The sequence below is a fragment of the Elephantulus edwardii genome, unplaced genomic scaffold (assembly GCF_000299155.1).
Source record: "Elephantulus edwardii isolate Elephantulus edwardi_28Jun2011 unplaced genomic scaffold, EleEdw1.0 scaffold00149, whole genome shotgun sequence".
NCBI classification, from domain to species: Eukaryota; Metazoa; Chordata; class Mammalia; order Macroscelidea; family Macroscelididae; genus Elephantulus; species Elephantulus edwardii.
This window is the reverse complement of record NW_006399899.1, coordinates 7031384-7041155: the sequence shown is the minus strand read 5'-3', so window position 1 is coordinate 7041155 and position 9772 is coordinate 7031384. Positions and strand designations below refer to the sequence as shown.

Sequence of the window (9772 nt, the reverse complement as noted above, 5' to 3'; positions counted from 1 at the left end):
GCTACTTTTTAATTTACTGATGATTCATGGAGAAATAGGAATGAAAATGAACAATGGACATTTAGGAGAATATTTATTTGTTCCTTCTTTAGAAATGTGTTAGAACTTTAAGTTCTTTAGTACCAACCCAGATCTATTGAAACAGAAACTCTGTGTTTAGACAGAGCAATCTGCTTTCAACAAATCCTCCAAGAGAGCTTGAAGCACACTTGAGCTTGAACACCAGTTATTTATATGAAAAGTCATGTTTCAAAGAATGTTCTGTAAATACACTTTCTGTAGTTGCAAACACTGAATCATTGCCTTGCATGTAGTCTTCATAAAACAATTACTGACTTTTCAGTCCATTAAGAGATAGATATATAGCTATCTAGCTGTCTAGCTTTTCTTCATTTGATTGGGAGAAATTTTCTGTCATTGGCTTAATAAATATACTCTATGTAGCTTTCCCTCTGTAACCTCCTTCTAGAATACCTCTGATGTTAGATTTTATTTTTCTATTGCTCATAATGTCAATAAACTGCATCCTTGTAGTTATATTGTGCTTTTATAAAAGAGATATCAGCTTTAGGGGAAGTTTTTCTCTCTTGCCTCTGGAGAAAGATCTTTTCTTCCTTCACTATCTTTTGATCTGGTGTCCCTTAGAGATATCCACGTGTTTTAGAATCAAACTTCCCCTGCGTCTAGGAGTTTCTCAGCCTAGGACGTTCATGATCAAAAGAGATGCTCCACTTTCCCTGTGTGTCCTTCTATCTCCTTTTATTTCTTGTAAGATGTGCAGGCCATAGTCTGGGGAAATTCTCCTCCAATGGGACTGTGCTGTGCCCTGAGTAAGGACTTTACATCCCTCTCTTTACAACTGATTGGTGATTAATTCAGCTCACATTGTTGGGTATGATTAAATCAATACTTAACTACCAAATGTCATGGCTCAGGCATATTAACAAATATTTATAGGGAACAAAATTTAACCCATGATTTGTTCTCAGACATTCTGAGTCTCTGTCCCTATTACTTTTGAGCATCAGTAATTTCAAATATTTTACACAGGTGTGGAAGTCAGAGTGATATTCCTTCCTAAACAACACGCCTTAGGAAACTTTATCAACTTTGAGAAGCAATGATGATCATAGAAATCTTCAGATCTTTTGTTCATGAGGTCACTATGAGTTGTACTTGACATAATGGCAATCAACAACAACAGAAACTTCTATTTTACTGATTATTGCATCTATCTGATTAAATCTGTAAATCCTATTGTGTTTCTTATTTTCATTATTGTTACTTTCTATTAAAATATCTCTGTTTTAGGTCCCATTTTATTCTTGCTTTGTTATCTTTATTTCTTTGAAATAATTCTCTATATTTTCTTCTATCGTTTTAATTGTGTGTAACACTGTTGTATGACATTTATACTTTTAAAAATTATTTGACATACTTAGGTATGATTTCAATCCCTTCATAAAATTTGTTTAGAAAGAGCATTGTTTCCATAATTCTGTATTTATGAGGGTTTTTTCAGGTGGTACATTCTGGATTAATTAAGATTTGAGACTTCCAGATATTGCTCTTCAATTTTCAATGGCTGTCAAGTGTCAAGCACACTGGAGAGCACACTGCTATCCATCTGTCCACCACTGGGCAAGGGGTTGTGCATTAATCAATGTGTTTATTAGTTCTGATGCCACAGTCCTCTTCCTCTTGTTATTATCCTGTTTTTTCCCCTCCATTTCTAAAGTTCCGTTTTCATTTGGAAAATTCATACACATTAAGTTTCCTTCTCGGATGAGTGTTATCTTTCAATTTTGCTGAAGACTTCCTTTCCTGCTTTGTGTGGGCTGTTGTATCTGAGTTAGTATTTGGGGGAAGAAAGGGCAGATTCCTCTCATGCATAAAGGAAGGGTAACAGACACTACTCATAAGGATCTCCCTCTGAAGGTTCTTTATTTTTTGTTTCATAGTTGCATTAGTCCTGAGCTGGTCAAGGAAGTGGTCTCCATTCCAGGCAATTCTCCTCCTGATGCCATTGCAAGGAACTTGCTACAGGAGTTCTTATTAGACCAGCATCCAAAAATTACTGATTAAGTGAGGGGTTATCACTATCTGAACTGACCCTCCCACCCCTACCCCCCCAGGAAGGCTTGCCATGTTTCTCTCAGAACCTTAACTTACATGTTAGCTGTGTATGCACCCTTCAGTAAGGTATCTGCTTCATACTACGTAAAACATCTTTAATTAGCAATAGCCATTTTTAACCAGAAAAGGGAGCAGGTTGACTATCCTCCCAGAGATCTTTCTTGTTGATTCAGAAATCTGTTCTACTGGATGCTCAGAGACACAGATAGGATATTACCTTTTTTTTTCTTTTAGGATATTACCTCTTGTTGTGCGCCATTGAGCTGACTATGACTCGTAGTGATCCTAGGAACAGTGGATCTGAACCTTGCCCTATCCTGTGCCATAGTCATCAACTCTGACACACTTGAGCCCACCATTATAGTTACTATGCCGATTCATCTCATTGAGTGTCTTCTTCCCCTCTTTCACAGTCTTTCCAACTTTCTAAGCATGATGTCTTTTCCAAGGACTGGACCCTCCTAACAACATGCCTGAAGTATGTCAGACAAAATTTCACTGTCCTTGCTTACAAGGATCATCCTAAATGAACTCTTCCCAAGACATTTTTTTGGTCATTTTGGCAGCCTGTGGGATTTTCAGCACTTTTCTTCAGTACCACTACTCAAAGGCATTGACTCTTCTTTTGTCATCCTTACTTATTGTCCAACTTGCAAGTGATTGAAAAGAATATGACTTGAACCAGGTGCACCATAGTCTTCAAACTGACATCTTTGCTCTTCAGCACTGTGAAGAGAGTTTCCTATCAGAGTAAAATCTACAGTCAAGGTCTTCTTGTAACAATTCAGAGAACTTGGTCCTCACATTGTCTGGGTAGGAGAAGTATTGACACATTCCAAACAAATCCATAGAAAGGCTTATGTCGATTTTGTAGCAAAAGTTGGGGGTTCCATTTCTTTGTACAGGCAAGGATTGTGATTGTTAAGGAAGCTAGCTAATTTGCTTCTAGTTCATAGAATTTTGAATCAGCTTGTCTCAGAGGAGAAGTAAGGATGATAAAAGCAAGAAGCAACTTTCCTGTTTCCAACTTGTTCTCAATTTGTTAATACTTACCTATTTGTAGCAATCCATTATTTTTCTTTGCTCCCTGAATTATGGTTCCTCAAACTTGAATACTGCTTCCTCGTTATATTTCTTATTTATTGAGGAAGACCAGGACAATGATCTTTTTAACTCTGTCATCCTCCCAGAATTCCACTCTGTCTTCTAAGATGCAATTCTTAACCTTAGATGTACATTGGAATTATGAACACAGTTCATAAAACTAAACACTGATATTTCAGTTCTACTCTGAAATATGCTAATTTTCTGTGTTTGAGATGGACATTGAGCCTGAAGAGATTTCAAAGCTCTCAAGGCAATTGTAATGGACACTACGTTTGAGAGCTTTTTCTCTACCTATAAGGAGCACTGGTGATGCTATTGACTAATCTCTGGTCTGTTAACCAAAAAAGTCAGCAATTTGAACCAATGAACACTCCAAGGGAGAAAAACTCTTGTAGGTTGTTCCTATAATTATTACTGTCTCAAACACAATGAGGCAGTTCTCTGTCCTGTATGGTTACTATGAATTTTAATTGACTTGATAGCAGTATGTTGGGTTCTACCAAACTCCTGTCTAGACAGTGTACTGTCTCCAACTCATTTTCTCTTCTGAAATAAAAACTGATTTCAAACACAAATATGAAAATGTCACTATTCTGGTTATTGTTAATAGATGCCCACAAGTCACACACGACCCACCAAGGTAGTTGTTCATTTGGAACAGTGGTCGGGGAAGTGGGTTATGAGAGGTGATAGAAAGAAGAGACATCTTGGGACACTAGAGATGTTCAAGGAATCTTTGCTAAATGAATGCTTGAGAGTAATATGTGCTTTGGAAAGTGCAAATCTGTATGCAGTAAAAATAAACAAAAAAAAACACCCTTCATTTTCTTTTTTCCACAAAATCTTTAATAAGATTACTACTTTCTGGAATGTCTAGCTTTGGAATAGGGCTAGGGAGGGACAGGACAGCTGAGCAATGGTGGGATTTGTTTAAGGGAGAGACAAGAGGTTGCCTCTCAAAAACTGCGCTCTTTGCAATTTAAGGTACATGACAAACACAACTAAACTCATTTAGAATGCAGAGTTAAAGGAATCATGATTTTTAAAAGTATCTCGTATTCCTTTTGCTTGACCGGGCCCTATATTTTATGAAAGTTGTCAAATAGTTTGTCTGTAATAATAGAATATGCATGTCAGTGCAATATAATAACAAAAGAAGAAATAAACATTTATTTGAAAGGGGATACATATATCTAGAAAAAGCTAGATGTAAAAATACAAGTAATATGTAATGAGCTAAGCTAGTCATACAGCAAATAAATATTCCTGAAGTTTAAGATTTTTCAAGGAAATATTAGAAAAGGTATACCAACAGCAAAATCAGAGTATGAGTTCCTTCTTTAAAAGATGAAATATTTCCATCATTGTATATTTTGGTTTATCTAGTTCTGTTAAACACATGTCCATTAGGGAACACTGACAAGCTAGTAGGCTCTGTGATTCTGCACTTAAGAAAATATTAATATATAGAAGCAAATAATATTTTTAAAACAGTAAATAATAAATATAATAGCAAAATCTACAAATGCCAGTGTCTTTTCATTTTAACTTATTAAAATTTTATGTCCAAAATAAATTGAGTAATGGAAACAAAATTTATTAAAAAAAAGATAAACTCTTTTGGTCACCTAAGTAAAAGATAAAGGCATTATAGCCTAAAAGAATACTCAGATAAAAGTATCTAGTCAGTAGTTCTACCTCAGAGTACTTATTTGAGTCTTGGTGCCTAGGTAAAACTTTAACTTAGCATTTATCTGAATGTGTGACCTTGAAAAAAGTTACTAATCTTATCTAAATAAAATTTTCATGTTACGTGATGTGCAAGATTAGAGGTTTCAAATATTCTCCAGAAAAAACCCAGAAGGTAAAAGTGTCACTGGGGTAGGGCTCTGTGTCCTCCATTCATACTGCCAATCAAAGCAGTTCTACTTTTCTATATTCTATATATTAGAATATGTTTCTATTTTGTTTAAAATGTTCTACCACTAAAAATAGACTAGATTTAATCTAAGTTATGTTTTCCTTACAATAGACCCTAATATTTCTTAGGGTAAAGCATTCAGAGCTACTTCAAAGTGTTAATAAAAGAACCACCTTGTCTTTGAGATAAAATTCTATAAGCTCCCAAGGAAATCTTTTTGGATTGAGATTTATGCTACACTATGCATTTCTAAAACATTCACCAATTGCTAACATTCATTTGTTTTCCACTGCTAGGATTAACGAACTCCCATTGCTCTTTCTAAAGTTCCAACCAATTAAAAACTAGGATTTTATGCAAGTAAAATCCAATTAACATTTTTTTACCCATTCAACTATTAATTCAATTATACATGTGACAAATTGTCATCATTGCATTCAAAGCTGGCTGAATGCCTTGAACAATTTGTTAAAGCCAAGGGTACAAGATGGACATATTTTGTATCTTCTACAAAACTCATTACCATTAAGCTGAAACTAACTCTCTGGAGGAACACTAATAGCCAGAGTTGCCACCAGAGTTCCAATAGTTGAATGAATAAAACAACAATAACAACAACAAACCAACCCCCCCCCAAAAAAAACCCACAAACTTTTGTGCATTATTTTCCTCTTAAATAATTTGGAAACGTTGGCCTCCTCCTAAAACACTCAGGCCATTAGCTGGTTTCCTTCAGTAACTAGAATAACGCTTTCCAAAGATCGACATATATTTGCTTTTGTTTTTTTTTACAGACTATCAAGTAGAAATCGACTTTAGCTGATCCTCCAGTGCTATTTCACAGGCTGTGAATGGCACTGGAGAAGATCACTCATATTTCTCCCACAGAGTAACTGGTAAATTCAAACAGCAAGCATTTGTGTTGCCAGCACAACTCTCTACCATTAGCCCATCACAGCTCCCTTATAGATATTTTTACTTTCCACAAATATATCATATTTATTCTAGGCTACAATCCTCTCAGTTCAATTATTATTTCTCATTAATTAATCATGACCTCTTCTTTATATAATGTAGTCTTGACTATGTGTCATGTTAGGAGGGTTTTTCCCCCCATATATAAGGTTGTTTTTATTGACGTTAATACTAAGATTATCGCTCATATTTCAGGAATCACTTCCTTCGACAGGCAGGCACCACATTCTAGTCAACATTTAAAGAGACATCTATGATTTCACAACTTCTTGGAGTAAAGTGCCACTACTTGGCAGTTAACATGACTATCAAGTATTTCAAGGATCTGGTAAATGAATAAAGGACAACTAGTCATCCTCTATTAAATCATAAAATGGTTCAGAGTAAGTTACATGCCAAATATACTGTGTGTGGATATTATTGCTAATGTGGCTTACTTATTTAGAAAAATCGAGATAAGACACTGAAATATATTAGCTGTTATTTAAAATGCTTGGCTCCTGACACTTGTCTCCATCTTCATTATGTTCTCTATGAATTCTTCTTAGAAATTTTCATTGTAACTGTGTTGACCTTGTTATATCCATGAAGACCCTATTCAGCCAGTTCTTGTCGATTTCCAGGCATCTTGAATCTCCTGAAGGGGCACTGGACAGAATTTGCCATATAGCAGTTCACCCACACTGTCCCAGCCTGCAAGGCAGCAGACACTGTCACAGGCTTATCAAGGTCCTTGGTAAAAAAAACCTCCAGTCACTAAGCCATAGAAAGTGTTTGCTTTCTTGACCACTTCATCTAAATATTTAAACTTCATGAATTGCTGGACTGGTCCAAATATTTCCTCCTTGGCAATGAGCATCCCATCAGTCACATTGGAGAAAACTGTGGGCTGGATAAATCAGCCTTTATTCCCCCTGGGCCTCCTGCACATTCCAGTCTGGCCCCTTCTTTCTTCAAACACTCAATGAGGTCAATTATCTTATCACATTGTTCCTTGTCAATCTGAGGACCTCGGCTTACTCCTGGGGTCAGAGGATTGACAAGAACTTATTTATTAGCCAACCCAACACTCCACCGAACAAACTCATCATAAATTGATTTTTCCACAAAAATTCTGGATGCAGCTAAACAACACTGACTTTGGTGGAAGAATAATCCTCGGTGTGCAAATTCAACTGCATTGTCCAAGTCAGCATCTGCAAACACAATGCAGGGGCTCTTCCCGCCCAGCTCCAGGGTCACCCTCTTCAGATTGCTCTTCTCAGCAACTCCTTTAATTAATTTACCAACCTCCGTTAATCCTGTGAACGCCACTTTGTCGACGTCCACGTGGGAAGAGATGGCTGCTCCTGTAGCGGGTCCGTACCTGTAACTGGGCATACTATTCACCCCTCCTGGGGGAAACCCTGCCTCTTTTATCAGAGATGCCTCATAAAGAGCTGAGAGAGGCATATGCTCTGCTGGTCTGACAATCGCGGTGTTGCCACAGGAAAGGGCAGGTCCTAACTTCCAACTAAAGCATGACCAACAGAAAATTCCGAGGAATGATCTGGCCACACACACCAACTGGCTCATGTCTTGCATAACCAAAAATGTCTCCATCCGTAGGTATCGCCAGACCATGGATCTTGTCAGCCCAGCCTGTGCAGTAGCGTAAACTTTTGATGCTTAACTCTAAGTCCATCAAATTGTTGTTGTTTGCTCTTACGTGCCATCGAGTCCTTTGCGACTCATAGCGACCCTATGTACAACAGCCCTAAACCATGCTCTATCCTGTGCCAATCGCACTGTCTCTGACACACCCATCCCAATTACCCCAGTCACTGAATCAATCCACCTCCTAGAGGGTCTTCGCCTCCTTCGCTGTCCCTCTACTCTACCCAGCATTATGTCCCTCTCCAAAAACCTGTCTCTCCTTGCAACATGTCCAAAGTATGGCAGACGAAGCCCCAGAATCCTTGCTTCCAAGGAGTAGCCTGGTTTAACCCTCTCTAGGTTGAATCTGTTTATTTTCTTGTCAGTCCATGGTACATTCAATACTCTTCTCCAGCACCACAGCGCAAAGGCGTCAATTCTCCTGTCCTCCCTAGTCATTGTCCAGCTCTCTGATGCATAACAAGCGATTGCGAAGACCATGGCCTGTATCAGGCGCACCTTCGTCTCCAAAGAGACACCGTTGCTCTTGAGTACTTTAGAGAGGTCCCTAACAGCAGACTTTCCCATCGCAATACGTTTTTTGATTTCCTGGCTACTGGTGCCAAGAGTGTTGACTGTGGAGCCGAGTAAACTGAAGCTGTGAACAATCTCAATCTCTTCGCCATCCATCCTGATATTACCGGTCCAGTGGTGAGAATCTTTGTCTTCTTAACATTGAGCCTCAGTCCATACTGAAGGCTGCAGTCCTTGACCCTCTGCAGTAAGTGCATGAAGAGGAAGAAAAGTCCATCAAATACGTACCAGAAAATACTTTTTCACAATTCACTGCCTCTATCAATGCCAAAAGTAGGCTATCCCTGGTCAATTAAATCAGCCAACTTATGCAGGAGCCGCCCCCTTTCTGAAGCGTCCATAGTTCGCCATGGAGAGCCAACCAGAAAAGCTTCTTTTACAGCTTTCCCCGCTTTATCAACATCTGCCTTATCTCCTTCTTCACAGTTTTTCTTCTCAGTTGACGGATTGAAAACAGGAAATTTTTTGCCACTCACTGACATATGTCATTCATTGTTTATGAAGATCATAGTGGGTTCAGTCTTGAAGCTGGTGTGAGGGGTGGGCAGGTCGGATCTGCCTGAGGAAGATACCTCGCACTGCGGTGCTGAAGCGCAGGCATGTTAGGACTTTTGAAAATGGCTTTTCTAAGCCATTACCTTAGCCCCGTCTTGAGGCATAGTCTCCACTTACCTCAGCTGCAGACATATAGTTCATTGTTGATCAGAGTCTTCTGATAATATCATCAACAGCTATTAGACCAACGTAAGACTGTGGAGAGACTGTGATGAAGCTTAGCCTACTGGAATTTTGGAAACTGAGCCAAAGATAAAGGTTCTGCCTGCTGAGTAATTGAAGAAAAATCTGACTTGTGACAGCTTTGAAGCAAAACTTAACGGGACAATTGAGGAAACCAGAAGCTTCTTGCATTTGTGTTGCTGCATGGAATCTGGACATTCACTTCTTGATTGAGAAGCTGTCTGAACAAATTGAAGACTTCTGTCTTGAAATACTTTGCCTCCTCTAATCCTCAAACTATGTTCTTAACAAACCCCACAACTGTGAGTAAAGTCTGTGTATAAATTTGCTGCAAACCTTAGGCCCAATAATTAGTAGAATTAAGTGCAGGAACCCTTCGGGAATGCCTGACCTTATATGGATCAATTTTATGATATATATGGTGTTGATGGGGACTGTCCCTTTATGTTATTTTACATTATGCCATGTTACCTTAGATAAGGTTATTACTGTTGTATACTTACTATTGAGTCTGAACTGACCATTCACTGACTGTCTATTGGGTTTTTAGAGACAGTAAATTGCATGGGAGGAGATTGCTCATCTTTCCCTCGCAAAACAGCTGGTAGATTCAAATTATGTACTTTTATATTGGCACAGAGTTCTTTATCAATAAGCAACCAGAGT

General features: G+C 38.2%; 1 pseudogene; it reads right to left on the bottom strand.

Moving 5' to 3' along the window:
* Positions 1 to 6670: 6670 nt before the first annotated feature.
* LOC102852684 lies at positions 6671 to 8937 on the bottom strand (annotated as a pseudogene).
* Positions 8938 to 9772: the final 835 nt, after the last annotated feature.